This window comes from Mesoplodon densirostris, chromosome 2, assembly GCF_025265405.1.
Source record: "Mesoplodon densirostris isolate mMesDen1 chromosome 2, mMesDen1 primary haplotype, whole genome shotgun sequence".
NCBI classification, from domain to species: domain Eukaryota; kingdom Metazoa; phylum Chordata; class Mammalia; order Artiodactyla; family Ziphiidae; genus Mesoplodon; species Mesoplodon densirostris.
In genome coordinates, this window is record NC_082662.1 from 110005268 (window position 1) to 110021193 (window position 15926).

The 15926-nt window shown below is 41.3% G+C and overlaps 4 non-coding genes across 4 annotated transcripts; 3 read left to right on the forward strand and 1 right to left on the reverse strand.

Annotated features, from left to right (window-relative positions):
- Positions 1 to 3717: 3717 nt before the first annotated feature.
- Positions 3718 to 3789, forward strand: TRNAE-CUC (transfer RNA glutamic acid (anticodon CUC)). Its single transcript has one exon. It is a non-coding gene; the product is annotated as a tRNA-Glu (tRNA).
- Positions 3790 to 6037: 2248 nt separating this feature from the next.
- TRNAG-UCC (transfer RNA glycine (anticodon UCC)) lies at positions 6038 to 6109 on the forward strand. Its single transcript has one exon. It is a non-coding gene; the product is annotated as a tRNA-Gly (tRNA).
- A 1894-nt stretch (positions 6110 to 8003) lies between these two features.
- Positions 8004 to 8076, forward strand: TRNAK-CUU (transfer RNA lysine (anticodon CUU)). The gene has a single exon. It is a non-coding gene; the product is annotated as a tRNA-Lys (tRNA).
- A 6870-nt stretch (positions 8077 to 14946) lies between these two features.
- TRNAN-GUU (transfer RNA asparagine (anticodon GUU)) lies at positions 14947 to 15020 on the reverse strand. Its single transcript has one exon. It is a non-coding gene; the product is annotated as a tRNA-Asn (tRNA).
- Positions 15021 to 15926: the final 906 nt, after the last annotated feature.

Sequence of the window (15926 nt, forward strand, 5' to 3'; positions counted from 1 at the left end):
TAAAGTGTACAATTCAGAGGCATTTAGTACCTTCGAAATGTTGTGCAACCATCACCACTATCTAGTTCTGGAATGTTTTCATCACCCCAAAGGAAGCCCTGTTCCCACTGTGAAGTCAGTCCCCAACCTCTGGCAATGACTGATCTGCTTTCTGTCTCTATGGATTGGCCATTCTGTACATTTCATATAAACGGAATCATACGATATGTTACCTTTTGTGTCTGGCTTATTTCATTTAGCATAATGTTTTCGAGGTTCATCCAACTTGTCAGTACTTCTTTGTTATGTCCAAATAATATGCCATTGTATGTATATACCACAGTTTGTTTATCCATTCATTCATCCATGGACATTTGGGTTGTTTCTAACTTTGGGCTATTATGAATATCATGCTGCTATGAGTATGCATGTACAAGTATTTGTATGAGTACCTGCTTTTAGTTCTTTGGGATCTACCTAGAGTGAAATTACTGGGCTGTGTTCTATGTTTAACATATTGAGGAGCCTCCAAACTGTGTTCCACAGCAGCTGCAACATTTTACATTCCTGCCACCAGTGTATTAGGGTTTCAATTTCACCTCATCCTCACCAACACTTGTTATTTTCCATTTTAAAAAATTATAGCCATTCTGGAAAGTGTGAAGTGGTATCTTATTGTGGTATTGATTTGCATTTCCCTAATGACTAATGGCATTGAGCATCTTTTCCATGTGCTTGCTGACCATTTAGATATCTTCTCTGGAGAAATTCTATTCAAATCTCTTGCTCACTTTTTAATTGAGTTGTTTGTCTTTTTTGTTGTTGAGTGGTAGCCCCTTCATTCTTAAAGGATATTTTTGCTGGATATAGGAATCTGGGTTGACAGTCTTCTTTCAGTGCTTGAAAAAGTTTGTGCCACTTCTCTGGCCTCCATGGTCTCTGATGAGAAATCTGCTGTCATTCAAATTGTTTATCCATGGTATGTAAGGTGTCATTTTTCACGGATTTCAAGATTTTTTTCCTTTATTTTTAGTTTTCTGCAATTTGACTATGATGTGTCTTGGCATGAATTTGTTTGGGTTTATCTTCTTTAGGGTTTGCTCAGCTTCTTGAATCTGTAGGTTTATCATCTGCTAAATTTGGAGAGTTTTACTCATTATTTCTTGTAGTATGTTTTTCAGTCCTGTTCTTTTTCTCTTCTCCTTCTGGGAATCTGATGACACAAATGTTAGATCTTTTGTTATAATCCCACAAATCCCTGTGACTCTGCTCTTGTTTTTTTCATTCTATTTTCTCTGTTGTTCAGATTGAGTAATTTCCATTGTTTTATCTTTCAAGTCACTGATTCTTTCCTCTGTCCCCTCCACTCTGCTGTTGAGCCCATCCATTGAGGGTTTTTGTTGTTATTGTATTTTTTAGTTATAAAATTTCCATTCAGTTCTTCTATTTCTTTGCTGAAACTTTTCTTTGCTGGGACTTTCTATTTTTTTCATTTGTTTCAAATACTTAATAGTTGCTTGTTGAAACATTTTTATGATGACCGTTTTAAAATCTTTGTCAGATAATTCTACCACGTTGATCATCTAGGTATTGTCTGTTTTCATTCAATTCAAGATCTTTCTCATTCTTGATATGATGAGTGCTTTTTTATTAAAGCCTGGACATTTGGGACTCTGGATCATATTTATACCTTCTGTTTCAGTTGGCTTCTTCTGATACTAATCAAGTAGAGGAAGTGGGGGTAAGGTACCTTGTTACAGCCAGGTAGGTGTAGGAATCCAGGGTTCCCCACTTAGTCTCAATTAACACCTGAGGAGAGGGGCTCCTCATTACTGATGGGCAGGGGTAGGAGTTCCACCTCCCCATATGGCCTCCACTGATACTGGGGAATAGGAGTAACCTTGTTATCACCAGGTGTTGGTTGGTTCCTCATTCTTCTCTACCATGTTTCCTCTGATACCAATCCAGCAGTGAGGAGGAGGAACACTTCTTTACTGGCCTGCTGAGAGGAAGTCTAGGTACCCCATATACCTAGACTTTACTAGGTGTGGGTAGAGGTGAGCCACAATTCTTTCTGTGGCATTTGGCTGGAGTAGAGCAGTTATTATCTAAAAGTTTTCTACTTTGCTAGGCTACCTCTTCCCTGGTCCTTTGTCTAGAGAGAGCAGGTTTTGTTGTTGTTAATACTATTGATACTTCCTAGTTTCTCATGTTACCCAAAATTACCGGCAGGTGGCAGAATAGCTGATGAAAATGGACTGTTCACCAAAACATAAGAAGGCTGATTTCCATTTTGACATAGGGAAATAAAATTTATTACCTTGTACCCACCCTGGATACAATCCCAAGATTTTGTTCTGAGGGTTAGATACTCTTTATCAGCCTTTGAGTACAGGTAGCTGCCCAGCGGGAATACAGCTGGAGTAAAAGGAAGTGGGCTTTGTTAGGCTCCTTGGTGACATATGACACCAGGATTACTTGGGTTTTGTGAAAATAAATGTCTAGTATTTAGTTACTCTTCTCCCTAGGAAGGTGGAGATTGGATGACTGGAGGATTAGTACTTTCTTTAAACAACATTTTAACATTGATACTTTGAAAGCAAAACAAAGCAACAAAAACCCCAGAAACACCCCATATCCTATCACTTATTTTTTCTATCAGGCCCTGCTGATATGTACACATATATGATTCAATTTTTTAATTCTCTTTTTCACTTATTATCAAAGGTGTTTTCTGATGTTAGTGCATGGGGGTGGCTTTTTAAAATTTATATTTGAACTCATGTGCAAAGAATTAATCACACTGCAGTCATCTGACCAAAAAAGGTCTGAGGGGAGGCTTTTGATTGTTTGTTTCATTTTTGGTTTTCTCAAATTTTTATTTTGAAAAATTTCAAACCTACAGAGGAGTTAAAAGAATAAAATATTGAACATTCAATTACCCTTCACCTAGATTCATTGTTAATATTTTGCCATATTTGCTTTCTTTTCTGTGTCATATAAAGCTAATTTGCAGACATTGATGGGTATGGCTTTCAATGTTCCTTTAGTCTAGGTATGCACCCCAGTTTTCTTTTCTTTCTCCTCACTCCCTCTCTTCCTTCTTCATATTTGAAAATTTTGAAGCTCCAAAACTCTTTCTCTTAGTCTCCCACCAGCGAGTTACGCTCAGATCCTGCTGACCACCAAGCACCCGTAGGCTGAGTCACTTTCACTTGTCTGTAATATTCGTTTTGGCCAACAGAGTTTGGCTTAAATTCACACGAGATGGAAAAAAAAAAAAAAAAAAAAAGCTGCTATAGGACCAGGATCTCCTAGAGTTACTTACACGACAACCTTTATATTCCTTAAGGAAAAGTTCCTAGTCAATTTGGCAAAACCCAGTTGGAGACCTTTACTTTTCTGCTGATCCCAATTCAGGAAATCACTGCAACTACTGGAGGCTGAGAGTTTCCTATTTGTCCTTCTATGTTTTCTCCAGACATTTGTCTCTGGTCTTGGGAACTGCGATCGTGTGTACACGATCCTCCCTCAGCTCTGGGAGCCATGCAGAGGAGTTCTCTTAAGGGTTTTCTACTACAAAAAAGAAATACGAGGAAAAGGTAGCTTCGACGTGCGGAAGGCCCAGTTGTCAAGAATCTCAAAATCTAGGTGGTTGAAGCAATATGCGTCACACAAAGGGTAGAGACACACGTTGAATTAGCCTCATACATTCTCTGTTGCACCCTTTTCCTACATTCCCTGGTGGTCTAGTGGTTAGGATTCGGCGCTCTCACCGCCGCGGCCCGGGTTCGATTCCCGGTCAGGGAAAGATGTCTTTTCTCTACCAAGACAGTACTTTGTGTTTTTCTTCCTACAAAATACTTTTAATGACAGTTCCTATAGAACACTTTTAATGATTAATTTTGTTTCTTCTACTCAGTTGCCACATGGGTGACCTTAGCTGAAATACAGGAAATGCAGGAAAACAAAGAAAAAATCGCTTACCATTCTACCAATCACTGGTAGCTATTATCCAGTTTTTGAAACAGAAAATGGAATAATGCTGTACATACTATTTAATTATCAGCTTTTTTAAAAAACATCTTTATTAGAGTATAATTGCCTTACAATGGTGTGTTAGTTTCTGCTTTATAACAAAGTGAATCAGTTATACATATACATATGTCCCCATATCTCTTCCTTCTTGCGTCTCCCTCCCTCCCACCCTCCCTATCCCACCCCTCTAGGTGGTCACAAAGCACCGAGCTGATCTCCCTGTGCTATGCGGCTGCTTCCCACTAGCTATCTATTTTACGTTTTTACCAGCTATTTTTAAAGTTAATATATTTCTAACACTTTCCAGTAGAAATAAATACACTTCAGCAACAGGATATTTTCTTTCAATTTAATTATTTAATTTTTGTAAAGGTAATATATTTACATGGTTTAGGATTCAAATATCCAAAAAGGCATAACTGATAAACCTACTTTTCACCTCGGCCATCCAGTTTTCTTCTAATAAGGCAGCCAGTAGTAAGTTTTGTAATTATATTGTAATATAAGTATGTTGTAAATATAAAATATAAATAGATTGTAAATACAAGTACATGCATACATACATATATATTTAAGTACGTTCCCCTCCCTCGCACAAATGATAGCAATCTACACACTTCTGAACTTTGCCTTTTTCACTTAATTTTAGAAATAGTTTCAGATTACACATGAAGAGCTTCCTCATTCTTTTCTATGGCACATAGTATTCCATTATATTGATATTCCATAATTAATCAAACCAGCTTCCTATTGATGACACTTAGGTTATTCTAATCCTTTGCGGCCATAAAAATAATCTTCTACATATGTTATTTTGTACGTGTGTAGAATAAATGTCCAAGAATTAAAATGTTGGTTCAAAAGACATGTGCATTTGTGGATGGGTAGTGCCAATATGTCCTCCTTAGAGGTCCTACCAATTTATACTCCCACCAGCAATGTACAATATAAAAAAAAAAATGTGGGTTTTCATCAATCGTATTTCTGGACTTTTAGGTTTTCCCCCCCCAAAATTTTGGTTTTACAAATAACACTTTGATGAACATTTGTGTGAATACATCTTTGTATAGCCTTAGGGATTGCTTTAGGATAAATTCATAGAAGTGGAATTACCACCTCATATCATATATTAGATGGGTTAAATAATTAAATGTAATAATTGAAACAATAAAAACATCGGTGGATAATTATCTTATTGGGCTGGAGAAGACTTTTTCAAGGTAAAAGCAAACACAGAAATCATAAAGGATAAAACTGATAGGTTAGACTACATAAAAACAGAAAACTGCCCATTTGAAAATCCTATAATATTAAAAGACAAATGCCAAACTAATATGTAAGTAATATACATATAATATAAATACCTAATAGCAAAAATCGACAAAGCGTATGATTTAGTAAGTCTCAAAACTAATACAAATAATTAGTAAGTTTATGAAATATGATCAACCTCAATAGTAATACAATAAATGCAAGTTAAAATGAGACTCCAAATTTTTATGTTGCACTTTCGTAAAGATAAAAAGAATGATGATATCTAGTTGCCTGAGGTAATTTGGTAATACTCATTGAAAAGTGAAAATTGGTGATATCGCTCCACACAGCAATTTGGCAATATGTAATCAAAGCTTTAAAATGTGGGTTATCTTTTCAATGGCAACTTTACCTTTATGCATTCGTGCTGAGGAAATACTCCCAAATGCATAACGATATGTGTACAGAGATAACACTCGCATTAAGGCCTTAACTCGTCCGCTTGATTTCAGAGGCTCCCTTCAAAAGACAATAAACTAGAATTGATGATTTTCCTTCCCTAAACCTCTGAAACGACTAAAAAAAACTACCACAACATTATCAATATAATCATAGGTAAAATCCTAGAGATCTTTTTTTCCTCTTCGTCCTTTGGCTTTGTGTTGAATAGTTCTCTTAGCACGAATCCCTAAATATGAAAGACTTTGGTCGGAGCAAACCATGACGAATTAGTCATAAGGAAACAAAGGGGACATTTTTTTTGTATGCGTTGGTGGTATAGTGGTGAGCATAGCTGCCTTCCAAGCAGTTGACCCGGGTTCGATTCCCGGCCAACGCACTGGTGATTTCTTCTTTTCTCTGGAAGCTCGAGTAGAGCAAATAGGGGGAGAAAGAAGAGCCTTTGACCACCCATCCGTCCTCAAACTCTGAGCCTGGTGGGAGACTCTACCGTGAGCGAACCTCCAGACTTCATGCAGCAACCAAGGCAAGCCCATCTGCTGCTTTTGGCCTCTTGCTTCGCACCAGTTTACGATAATTCTCCTTTTGGGGGTCTTTAGGGAATGTCAGAAATGGAGGCTGATCGGATATGTTTTTCTGAATACTCGGAGGCGACTTAGATTTACTAAAGAGTCAGAATAAGGAAGTCAGCCCAAGACTCCGAAGTTCCTGAGAGAGCGCGCCAAGGAGCAGCGAGGGAAGCAAGAAAAATAAAGGGGGACCTCACGCCTTTTAGCAGCTCACCAGCTTCGCTTCTCTGCCGGTTCCAACATTCGGGCGACAGAAACCTCAACTCCAGGGTACAAGGTGGAGATGCAAATAGGAAAATCCTCGGGTTGCCTAGTGGGGGCGGCTTGATTATTTGGAGGGGAAAGAGAGAAGTGGCTTGAAGAGGGCGACTGGAGACGCGGTCCCCGAGCTGCAGGCGACGCTCTCAGACCTCGTCAGGACTGGGTGCGCCGCCGTCCAGCGGAGGGGGTAATGATGGCGCGGGCACGGCGGGATTCTGAGACCCAGATTCGGGTGTCAGGGCTTCGAGGTTATGGGTGGAAACGTTTGGGATTTTAACCTAGGCGAATCACGCAAACTGAGCAAAGAAAGCTGCAGCACCACTGAGACAATCCTGTTTGAAAAGACATTAAGTCGAGCCCTAGGGCGCCACCTTGGATGTGGCGCGCCGTGATCGTATAGTGGTTAGTACTCTGCGTTGTGGCCGCAGCAACCTCGGTTCGAATCCGAGCCACGGCATATGGTTGTAGTTCACCTGGGTGGCCCTCCTTTTTGTGAACCTTTTAAGGGTTAAAAAAAAGCTTGTAATCCGTCTTTGCTCAAGGCTGCATCGCAGAAGTGCAGTCTACGAATTACGTAAATAACTGTCTCCACTCAGCTCAATCGGCGGCTCCCCCACCTAAGCGAATCTAACCAACCCTGGCAGAGCTGCTTCAGGGCGGTGTGGAGCGCCTCGGAGCAGCAAGCAAGGCCTACCTTCATCTGAGCAGAGGAGAGAGCCCTTCGCTGGTGACTCCGGAACTCAGCGCCTCTTCCAGAGGTTGGAGAAATGAACGTTTTGGAGAGTGGAGTGAAAACTCCCGCGAGCGCCCACGCCTGAGGCTCTAAATCCCATCCGACTTTAAATCTCAGCGGGACCTTCAGGTCCCACAAAATTTTAGTATTTAAAAACAAAATCGTGCCCCAAATGAATAGTCAATTGGACCTAATTTCAGACTGACGCATCCTTCAGCCTCACCCCCACCCCATCCCCTGGTGGTCACGGTTTAGGGGGAGAAAGGTTTCGGACCGAGAAGAAGGAAGAACGAGGCTGCAGCACCAAGGTCCCGGGAGCACGAGTCCCCGCGCCCCTCCTACTTCTCGCGGCAGTTTGCGCCTCTCATCCCAATTCCCTCGCGCTTTTTCTCCTCCTCTTCTGGATTCCGGGTCCCAGAAACCGGGTTCTCCAAAAGAATTTGCTGTCCAAAAGGTCTCAAAACCTGTCTGAAAGGAATTTGAAGAAACGTCGAGGTTTCAGGACTCGTGATTCCCGCGCCCACTGCAGGGCCGTCTAGCCCCGTGTAGTCCCATCACTCTCGAAGCCTGGAGTTTCTCGGTGACAAAAGCTAGTACTGCGTTTAAAATCCTGGAGCCAGAGAACTCTTTCAAGCTAAGCTGTGTGTATCTTTGACTGTGCAAGCTGTCCCTCTAAAGAAATATTTCTGAAAGAAGTATTGAAAAGCAGCGCCCGGCTAGCTCAGTCGGTAGAGCATGAGACTCTTAATCTCAGGGTCGTGGGTTCGAGCCCCACGTTGGGCGGTACTTGTTTTTCCCCGCCTACCTCTACTTTATTGAATCTGCTCTTGTTCGCTACCAACTGAACAAGCAGCTTCTAAATAGACATTGTGGTCACTATTGTTTTAAACTTCGGTAAATTGTTCCAGAAATCGCCTTTACTCGCCCCAAATCTAGCAAAGAAGAGGAATCCGGGCTACCGATTCCAGAATCTCAGGTTGAGACCAAGGGTCACAGATCTACAGCTGCCCGAACCCAGGCTCCTCCTCCGAGGAGGCTCCTCCTCCTCCCCGCGGGGCTCCCCCTTCGTCCTGCCTCGACTTTGCTCCACTGAGAAGACATCTTAGGACATGACCAAGCGGAAACACTTTCGTTCTCTTCTCGTCAGCGGGAAATCTTGGATGAGGTGTTGAAGGGCCTTCTTAAGTAGTTAAAATGTTCTCCATTAGGTGCTAAGGAGCGTGCCTTTGCTTTTTAGGTTTTGAAACGTTCATCAGCCTCAAAGGGCTGTAAAATACAACTAGTTTAGGAAGATCTCGAAACGAAAAAGAGGAGAGAGCGCTGGAAAAGGAGCTGAGGAGGAGGGACGCGGAAGAGCAAAGAAAGGGGAAAGTACGTTAGGAAGGGGAGGGAGGAGCAAGGACGACGGCCCGGAGCTGGCAAGTGGAGAGATTGCAGCGCAGTCTTATCAGATGGATGTAGGCGGAGTCTCTGGAGCGCTGCGCCCAAGCGTTTCGAGTTAGCTATTGATCGACCGGAGAACTCTGTTCTACCCCGAAGGCCTGAAGTTGTTTGCCTGATATTTGTTCCTGATAAATCTCTCATTCAGTGTTGGGATGAGTGGTGTGAGTAAAGTGGGTTTTCAAAGTGAGTGGAAGCCGAGTTTGTCCCCAGTCATCAGGCTTCTCCACCACAACGCGGACACTCGCTTTTAACTCCTCATACAGGTCTTTCCCACATTTCCCTAAGGATCATTTACCAGTCCTACTTTTTTTTTTTTAAGTTTGTAAATGTGCTTTAATCTCCTTTATATATCCCGCCAACCATCTCCAAAATCATCAATACACTAGCCGATTATTCTCAAGGTGTTGTGCCGGGACAAACATCACCAGCAACATCTGGAAACTTTTGAGAAACGCAAATTCTCAAGCCCTGCCTCAGACCTACGGATTCAGAAACTCTGGAGGTGGGCCCAACAATCTGAGAGTTAAGCTCTCCAGGTGATTTGGATAAATGCTCGAGTTCAGGAACCACTGCATTAGGGCAACTTCCTTTCCTATCAACCAAGATGTACCATGTTCTTGGGTAGGAGACTCAACGTCATAAAGATAACACCTCTCTTTAACTTGGTGTCTGAATTTAACATAGTTTTCATTAAAATATCAAAAATATTTTTCTTTTTTATTCAAACTGGACAATATAATTCTAAAGTTTAAATGGAAAAATAAGCAGTAATACTGAGGAAATTCTTTTTTTAAAAGAACAATAAGGAAGGATTAACCCTATGAAATATTAAAATGACATAAATTATAATGATTAAAGCAGTAAAATATCGTGTATGGGTAAACAACAATCAGTGGGATAGCACATAGTCCAGAAATGGACCAAAATACATGAAGAAATGTAATACATTAGAAAGAGGGGCTCAAATCAATAATTCTAATGACCAATTTTTTAATAACTAGGTAGCTGTCAACAGAAGGGCTGTGACAAAATAATGGGAAAAAATAATGGTCAATGAATATCATACGCTTTACATAAGGGTAAATTCCAAATTGATCAAAGATTTAAATAATAATGAAAAGGAACATAAAAGTTCTTGTAGAAGCATGAAACAATTATTTTATTTCTTGGGGTGTGTGTGTGTGTGTGTGGAAAAGCCTGTTCTAACTATGACACAAACTCGGAACTCCTGAGAGAAAATATTGATGAGCTTGACTATATAAACCAAATAGAATCTACATAAGCAAAGTCCAAAGACAAATGACAATTTGGGGAAGTATTTGCAACTCACATTGTGTTAAAAGTCCTCCATTTTGAGTTAATGTTTTGGCTTATCAACATCCTTCTCACAGCCCTAATTGTGAATGCACACTCAAAAACAGCTGAAACCCCCTGATAAGCAACCCAACCCATGGACTCTAACGTTCCCCTCCTCCATCCTCTTCTCCCCGCCCTGCCCCCCCCACTTCCTCCTCTTCTTTCCTTCCTCTCTTCCCCCAACTTGGTTTGCTTTCCTTAGATCCCACTCAGGACTCCAGTGAAGGCTTTGGCCCACAGGTCCTGGCTCTCACAGCTCCCCACCTGTTCAGTTGAACACACTGCCAGTTGGACTCCTGTGTGGCCCTGAGCACACCCGCGGTGACCCCTTCTGGGACCTGTGAGTATAATAAACTTCTCTTCTGGTTCTCTTCCCTTCCTGTGGAGGCACCAAATTTACCATACCATGCTAGACATCTACATTCTTAGAATATACATCATGTACAAAAGGCTAATTTCCCTAATATTTACAGAACTATAAGCCAATAAGAAGTAAACCAATAACCCAATAAAAAGTAGCAAACATATAAAAAATAGAAAATATAAAAGGCTATTGCCCATATGAAAAGATTCTTAACATTCAACATTACTATTAATGAAAGTAGTGCAATTTAAAACTAAGTTGAGGTCATATTTTCAACTATAATATGGTAAATTTTTTTAAGTTTAATATGTTGGAGAGTTAATAAATATTGTTAAAGAGAGGATAAATTGGTTTAAGTTCTACAGGGTGTTTCTATCAAAAATTTAAACTTTTCTTTAACTTCAGCAATCTACATTTAGAAGTTTATCCTACAATATTCCTATACTTATGTGAAATTAAGTGTATACAAAGTTATTCACGGAGCACTTTTTATTAAGCAAAAGATTGTAAACTCTCTAAATGACCATCAGTTTTGGGGGTGACTAAATAAATGACAGTACAACCATACAATGAAATATAGTTCAGCTAGCTGTAAAAAAGAATGAGAAAGCTCTTGAGGGGAGATTTACAGAAATTGGTTATAATTCAGTAATAAATACATGGAAAACTAAGCAAATGGAAAAGTAACATAATTGTTACTGCCAAGGGAATATTATATTCAAAAAGTGATCATGTTAAATTATGTGGCTTCTCTGTTAATAGTTTATATATTAAAAATAATAATCATTGATCTCACCAAAATTAAGATATATTGATGTATTAGGGTTCCCCAGAAAAACAGAACCAATAGAAGATACACACGTATGTATATAGAGATTTAGTTTAAGGAATGGACTCATGTTATTGTGGAGGTTGGTAAATCTAAAATCTCCAGGGTAGGCCAATAGGCTGGATAGCCAGGGAAGAACGGATTTTGTAACTCTAATCTGAAAGCAGAGTCTGGAGGCAGAACTCTCCCTTCCTCTGGGGACCTCAGTCTTTTTCTCTTAAGGCCTTCAATGGATTGGATGAGGCCCACTCACATTATGGAGGGTAATCTGCTTTACTCAGAGTCTACTGATTTAAGTGTTAATCTCATCTAAAAAATACCTTCCCAGAAACATCTAGATTGATGTTTGACCAAATATCTGGGTACCATGGCCTAGCCAGGTTGACACATAAAATTAGCCATCACAATTGGGAAGATGGAGGAGTGGGAAATGTGTGTGTGTGTGTGTGTGTGTGTGTGTGTGTGTGTGTGTGTGTGTGTGAAGTGGTAAGTGTAGGGGGAGTATGGAAAAGAGAGATAAAGTGCCTAAAACTAGAAAATCAAGAATTAACAATATTTGTCTACACAGGCAGAGGTGAATAACAAATCACTGATCAAAAGAATTTAAAGAAGTTACTTCTAGGGAGTAGGAAATGGGGGAGAGCTTCAGAGGCCTGTTGGTTTTCATTACCGAGTTTATGAGTTTGACTCTCTAAACTATGTGCATATATAAGCTTGATAAAAATAAATACTAAATAAAAAAGGCTTTTTCTATGTTGTAGTTTTTCAAGTATTTTACCAAATTGTTGTCTTTTGAATTTTGTAGGGGAATGGCTCAGCTGTGGCACCCAGGTGACCTTGTATGTATTTGTACAGGCCACACCAGCCAAGGCTTGAACTAAAACTATTCTGAATCTTACCACAAGGCAGAGCACCTTGTGATTGTCCCAAAGCAAGAGAGGATGGGAGGCTTGTAAAGAGTGCCAGGAGACAGCTTCCATTCCCCTGTCTACCCTGGGACAGTTTCTCATTGCCCTTCAGGTTCTAATCACATATGAGGCATTCTGCTTACCTCCTCGTCCCTTCCCTGGGGACAGCTGCAGACTGTAAAACTACGTAGCTGCAGTCTAGAATTGGCTTCTAAATAACAGGTATCCCACAACTTGCATTGTAGTCACTGACCCCTTTTGTTTCAGTGTCATCCCTTTGGATATGTGGGATGAAGGCCCAGGAAGTCTATACCTTCAACTACTCTTCCTTTTGCTGTCCATGTAAGTAATAAACTTTCTGAATCTAAAAGTGACTTGTTATAGCTTTACAAGCTGAATCACTCAGGCCTTGGCTTTGCCAGATGTTGAGTGCTTGATTTATTTATTGCTAAACAAATTCTTAAACTTTTTATGTAGCTAAATGTATTAATCTTTTTCCTTAGGGATTTTGAGTTTTGTCATGCTTAGAAAGGATTTTCCCTAAAAGACTAAAATTTTTTTGAAAAATTTTTTGGGGTATTCTTTGAAGGAAGAAAGGTGTAATTATTCTTCGGCTTATGAGCTGAACAGAGATGTAATGAGCTCCCAGATAACTTTGTGGCACATTCCCCGAGGCTCTCTGAAACCCAGACCTGCTGAGGATTGAGAGGGTTTCCTGGGACCTCCCAACTCAGGAACCCGGGGCTCTAAGAGGGGGATGCAGCCACTAAACAGATGATGCGACATCCCAGGCCTAGCAACAGTGGAGAGCAATTACTAGACCTGATTGGGCAAGGGGAGAGAGCTGTTCCTGGAATCTGGGAAAGTGATAGTTGTAGGTAAGGCTGTAACTGTAGTAGAGTGCCACTAAACAATAACTGTGGTCTTGGGGGGTGGCAGAGAACACAACCACTGCCACCCTGCAGGAAATAATTACCCTGACCTCATATTCCTCCTACACTCCCATTCCCAGTCAGTGAATCCCATTGGCTGTAGCCAGCAAGAAGTCGGTGGGCAGAGGAGCCCTTTTGCACAGTTCAAAAAGATTAACTTTCTGGGGCATATAATAGGGTGGAAAATGATGAGAATGTATCTGGAGGGACAAACGCAGAATACCCAGCAATTTTCATTCTTGTGATTAAGAAAAAAAAAATCCCATATACTCCCTCTCCTCCACCCACACTGCTTCCCCTGTTATTAACATCTTGCATTGGTGTGGTACGTTTGTTACAATTGATGAACCAATATTGATTCATTATTATTAACTAAAGTGCATAGTTTCCATTAGGGTTCATGCTTTGTGTTGCATAGTTCTATTCCTGAGATTTTAATTGTGAAAGCATCTCATTAGGTGCATTTTAGTGTCAAATAGGTTTTTCAAAAAAGGTTTTGTATTTCCTGAATTCTTTCATTTATTTGACATCTGTTTGTTGTCTTTAGACCTGTATGATATCTGGACTGGAGATATGTATGTATGTATTTGATTCCATCTTTTTTTCCCTCTGATCATTATAAACCCTAGGTTAAATTTTCTTCCAGTCATTGTTTGTCAGAACCTTATTTTCTTGTCAGAGCTTTCCAACTTCATTAAAGCAAAGTTCTATAACTGGTATATGTTTTTCATACCATAGCTAGAGTCTCTTTTCCACAAAAATACTGGTAACGTGAATGAAATTTCAAAATGCAGTGGTTTTAGTTTTTTTCTTTTCATTTTTGTTTGTTGAATTAATATCTGTGAATTTCTAGCTCAGATCAGACAAGCAGACAAGGGAAGAAACAAGCAAAAGAAAATCCTTCGGAACCTCTGGATCATGATGTTTTAAGAAGTTTACAGAGATTGTTACTTGCCCAAGCTCCCAGAGGAAAGGCTGTGAGTGTGGTTAATGGCCTGCCTTGTGGCTTCAGCATCCTATAGTCAAGTCTGAGTTACAGCTGGGTTTGTCTGAGGTTTTTAATATATACTTATAAAGTAGGTGACTACTTTGTTATAAAAATAATAAAGTCATGCCTGTTGACTTTATTGAAAATAAAATTGTTTTATTTTATTAAAAATAAAATTGTTTGTTAAAAACCACCAGGTTGGTATTGTTTGGCCTTTGGGAACTGGGAGCTTGAGTAGGGGAGGTGAGAATTTTCTCAATGTATGTACCTTTCTATAATTCCTTGATTTTTCTATTCACACACACACACACACACACACACACATACACACACACAGTGCCTCCAGGAAGAAAGAAGAGAACTGCTGGACAAGTTCTCTCCCACCTTCATGTGACTGTTAAGTCTGTGCAATCCGGTCACCATAAAGGCATTTTAGACATTTGAGGAACGTCTCTCTGTGTTACCACCTATTCTGCACTGAATGTTGTTGTCCGTCCCAAATTCCTATGTTGAAGTCCTAACTCCCCAATGTAATGGTATTAGGAGGTGGAGCCTTTGGGAGGTAATTAGGTTTAAACCTTCATGAAGATGAAGCCCCCATGCTGGGATCAGTACTTATAAAAACAGAAGAGACACCAGAGTTTCCTTTCTCTGCCATGTGAGGATGCTGTGACAAGGTCTTCTGCAAGCTGAGGAGGAGGCCCTCAACAAGAACTGAATTCTGTCAGCACCTTGATCCTGGACTTTTACAGCCTCCAGAACTGTGAGATGTGGCGAACAGATAACCTAAAGTTGCAAGTAGCTAGCAAGGACTTCGACGAAGCAAAAGGTGACGTCCCTGGGTGGGTTTGAACCACCAACCTTTCGGTTAACAGCCGAACGCGCTAACCGATTAGGCTACAGAGACGTGAGAGCGCGTTCCCCATACCTCGTTTCCTGATTCAAGAAATTGCTTTTCAACCTCTGGCTGGGGACATCCTTAGATTCTCATATTCCGGAAGCCGAGGGTGCGCGCGGGAGACACTGAAGCCAAGAGTTGGTGTCATCGGGCACGTTTGGACATCGATAGAACGTTTAGGAGTCAGCTAGGGGACTGACTGCCGAACGCCAGATCTATGCCTTCCCACCTGCTCCCCGCCTCAACAGCCATCCGGCTCCAGGTGACGACCGCAGCCTCCCGGGCTGAAGTCCACGTTACCATTCTTAGTTTCGCTCGCCGTGAGGCCCCACTTGACCCTGTGGGCGCGCGTGCGAAGGACACGAACCAGCTATGCCCCCACTGCGCTGCCCACGTTCTGCGCCTCTCTCTAGATGTGGACTCCGACCGGCAAGACCTCAGAACTGCTCGCGATGCAGCCCGCCCTCCAGGGCAGGGCCTCGCACCTAGTAGGCATTCAATAAATGCCCGGTGAAGGATGCGTTCTGCCGCAGGGTCCTAGGCAACCAAGAATTCCAGTGTGTGCTTTAAGCTTTTAGGTCTACGAGTAACTCCGGAAACGGAAGGCTGGAAAGGTTTCTCAAAGCCGGAGGCGCTTTTATTCCCGCAGCTGACTGAGAACAAGGCAAAAGTCTTGACTTTGGACACGTGCGCCCCGGGACCGAGCTGAGTTCCCCACCCTGGACTGCGACTCAGCCTCGGTCTGGGGTCGTCCGTCCTGAGGGGTTGAATAGGGAAAGCTGAAGAAGAGGAGAAGAAAGCGAGTGGGAGTGGAGGCAACCCAGTGAGGGACGGGGAGAGAGCGAGCTAGTGCTCTGGCCACTGAAGAAAAAGGCGAAAAGAAAACAGAAAATGGCTATTTTCGTTAAATAACTT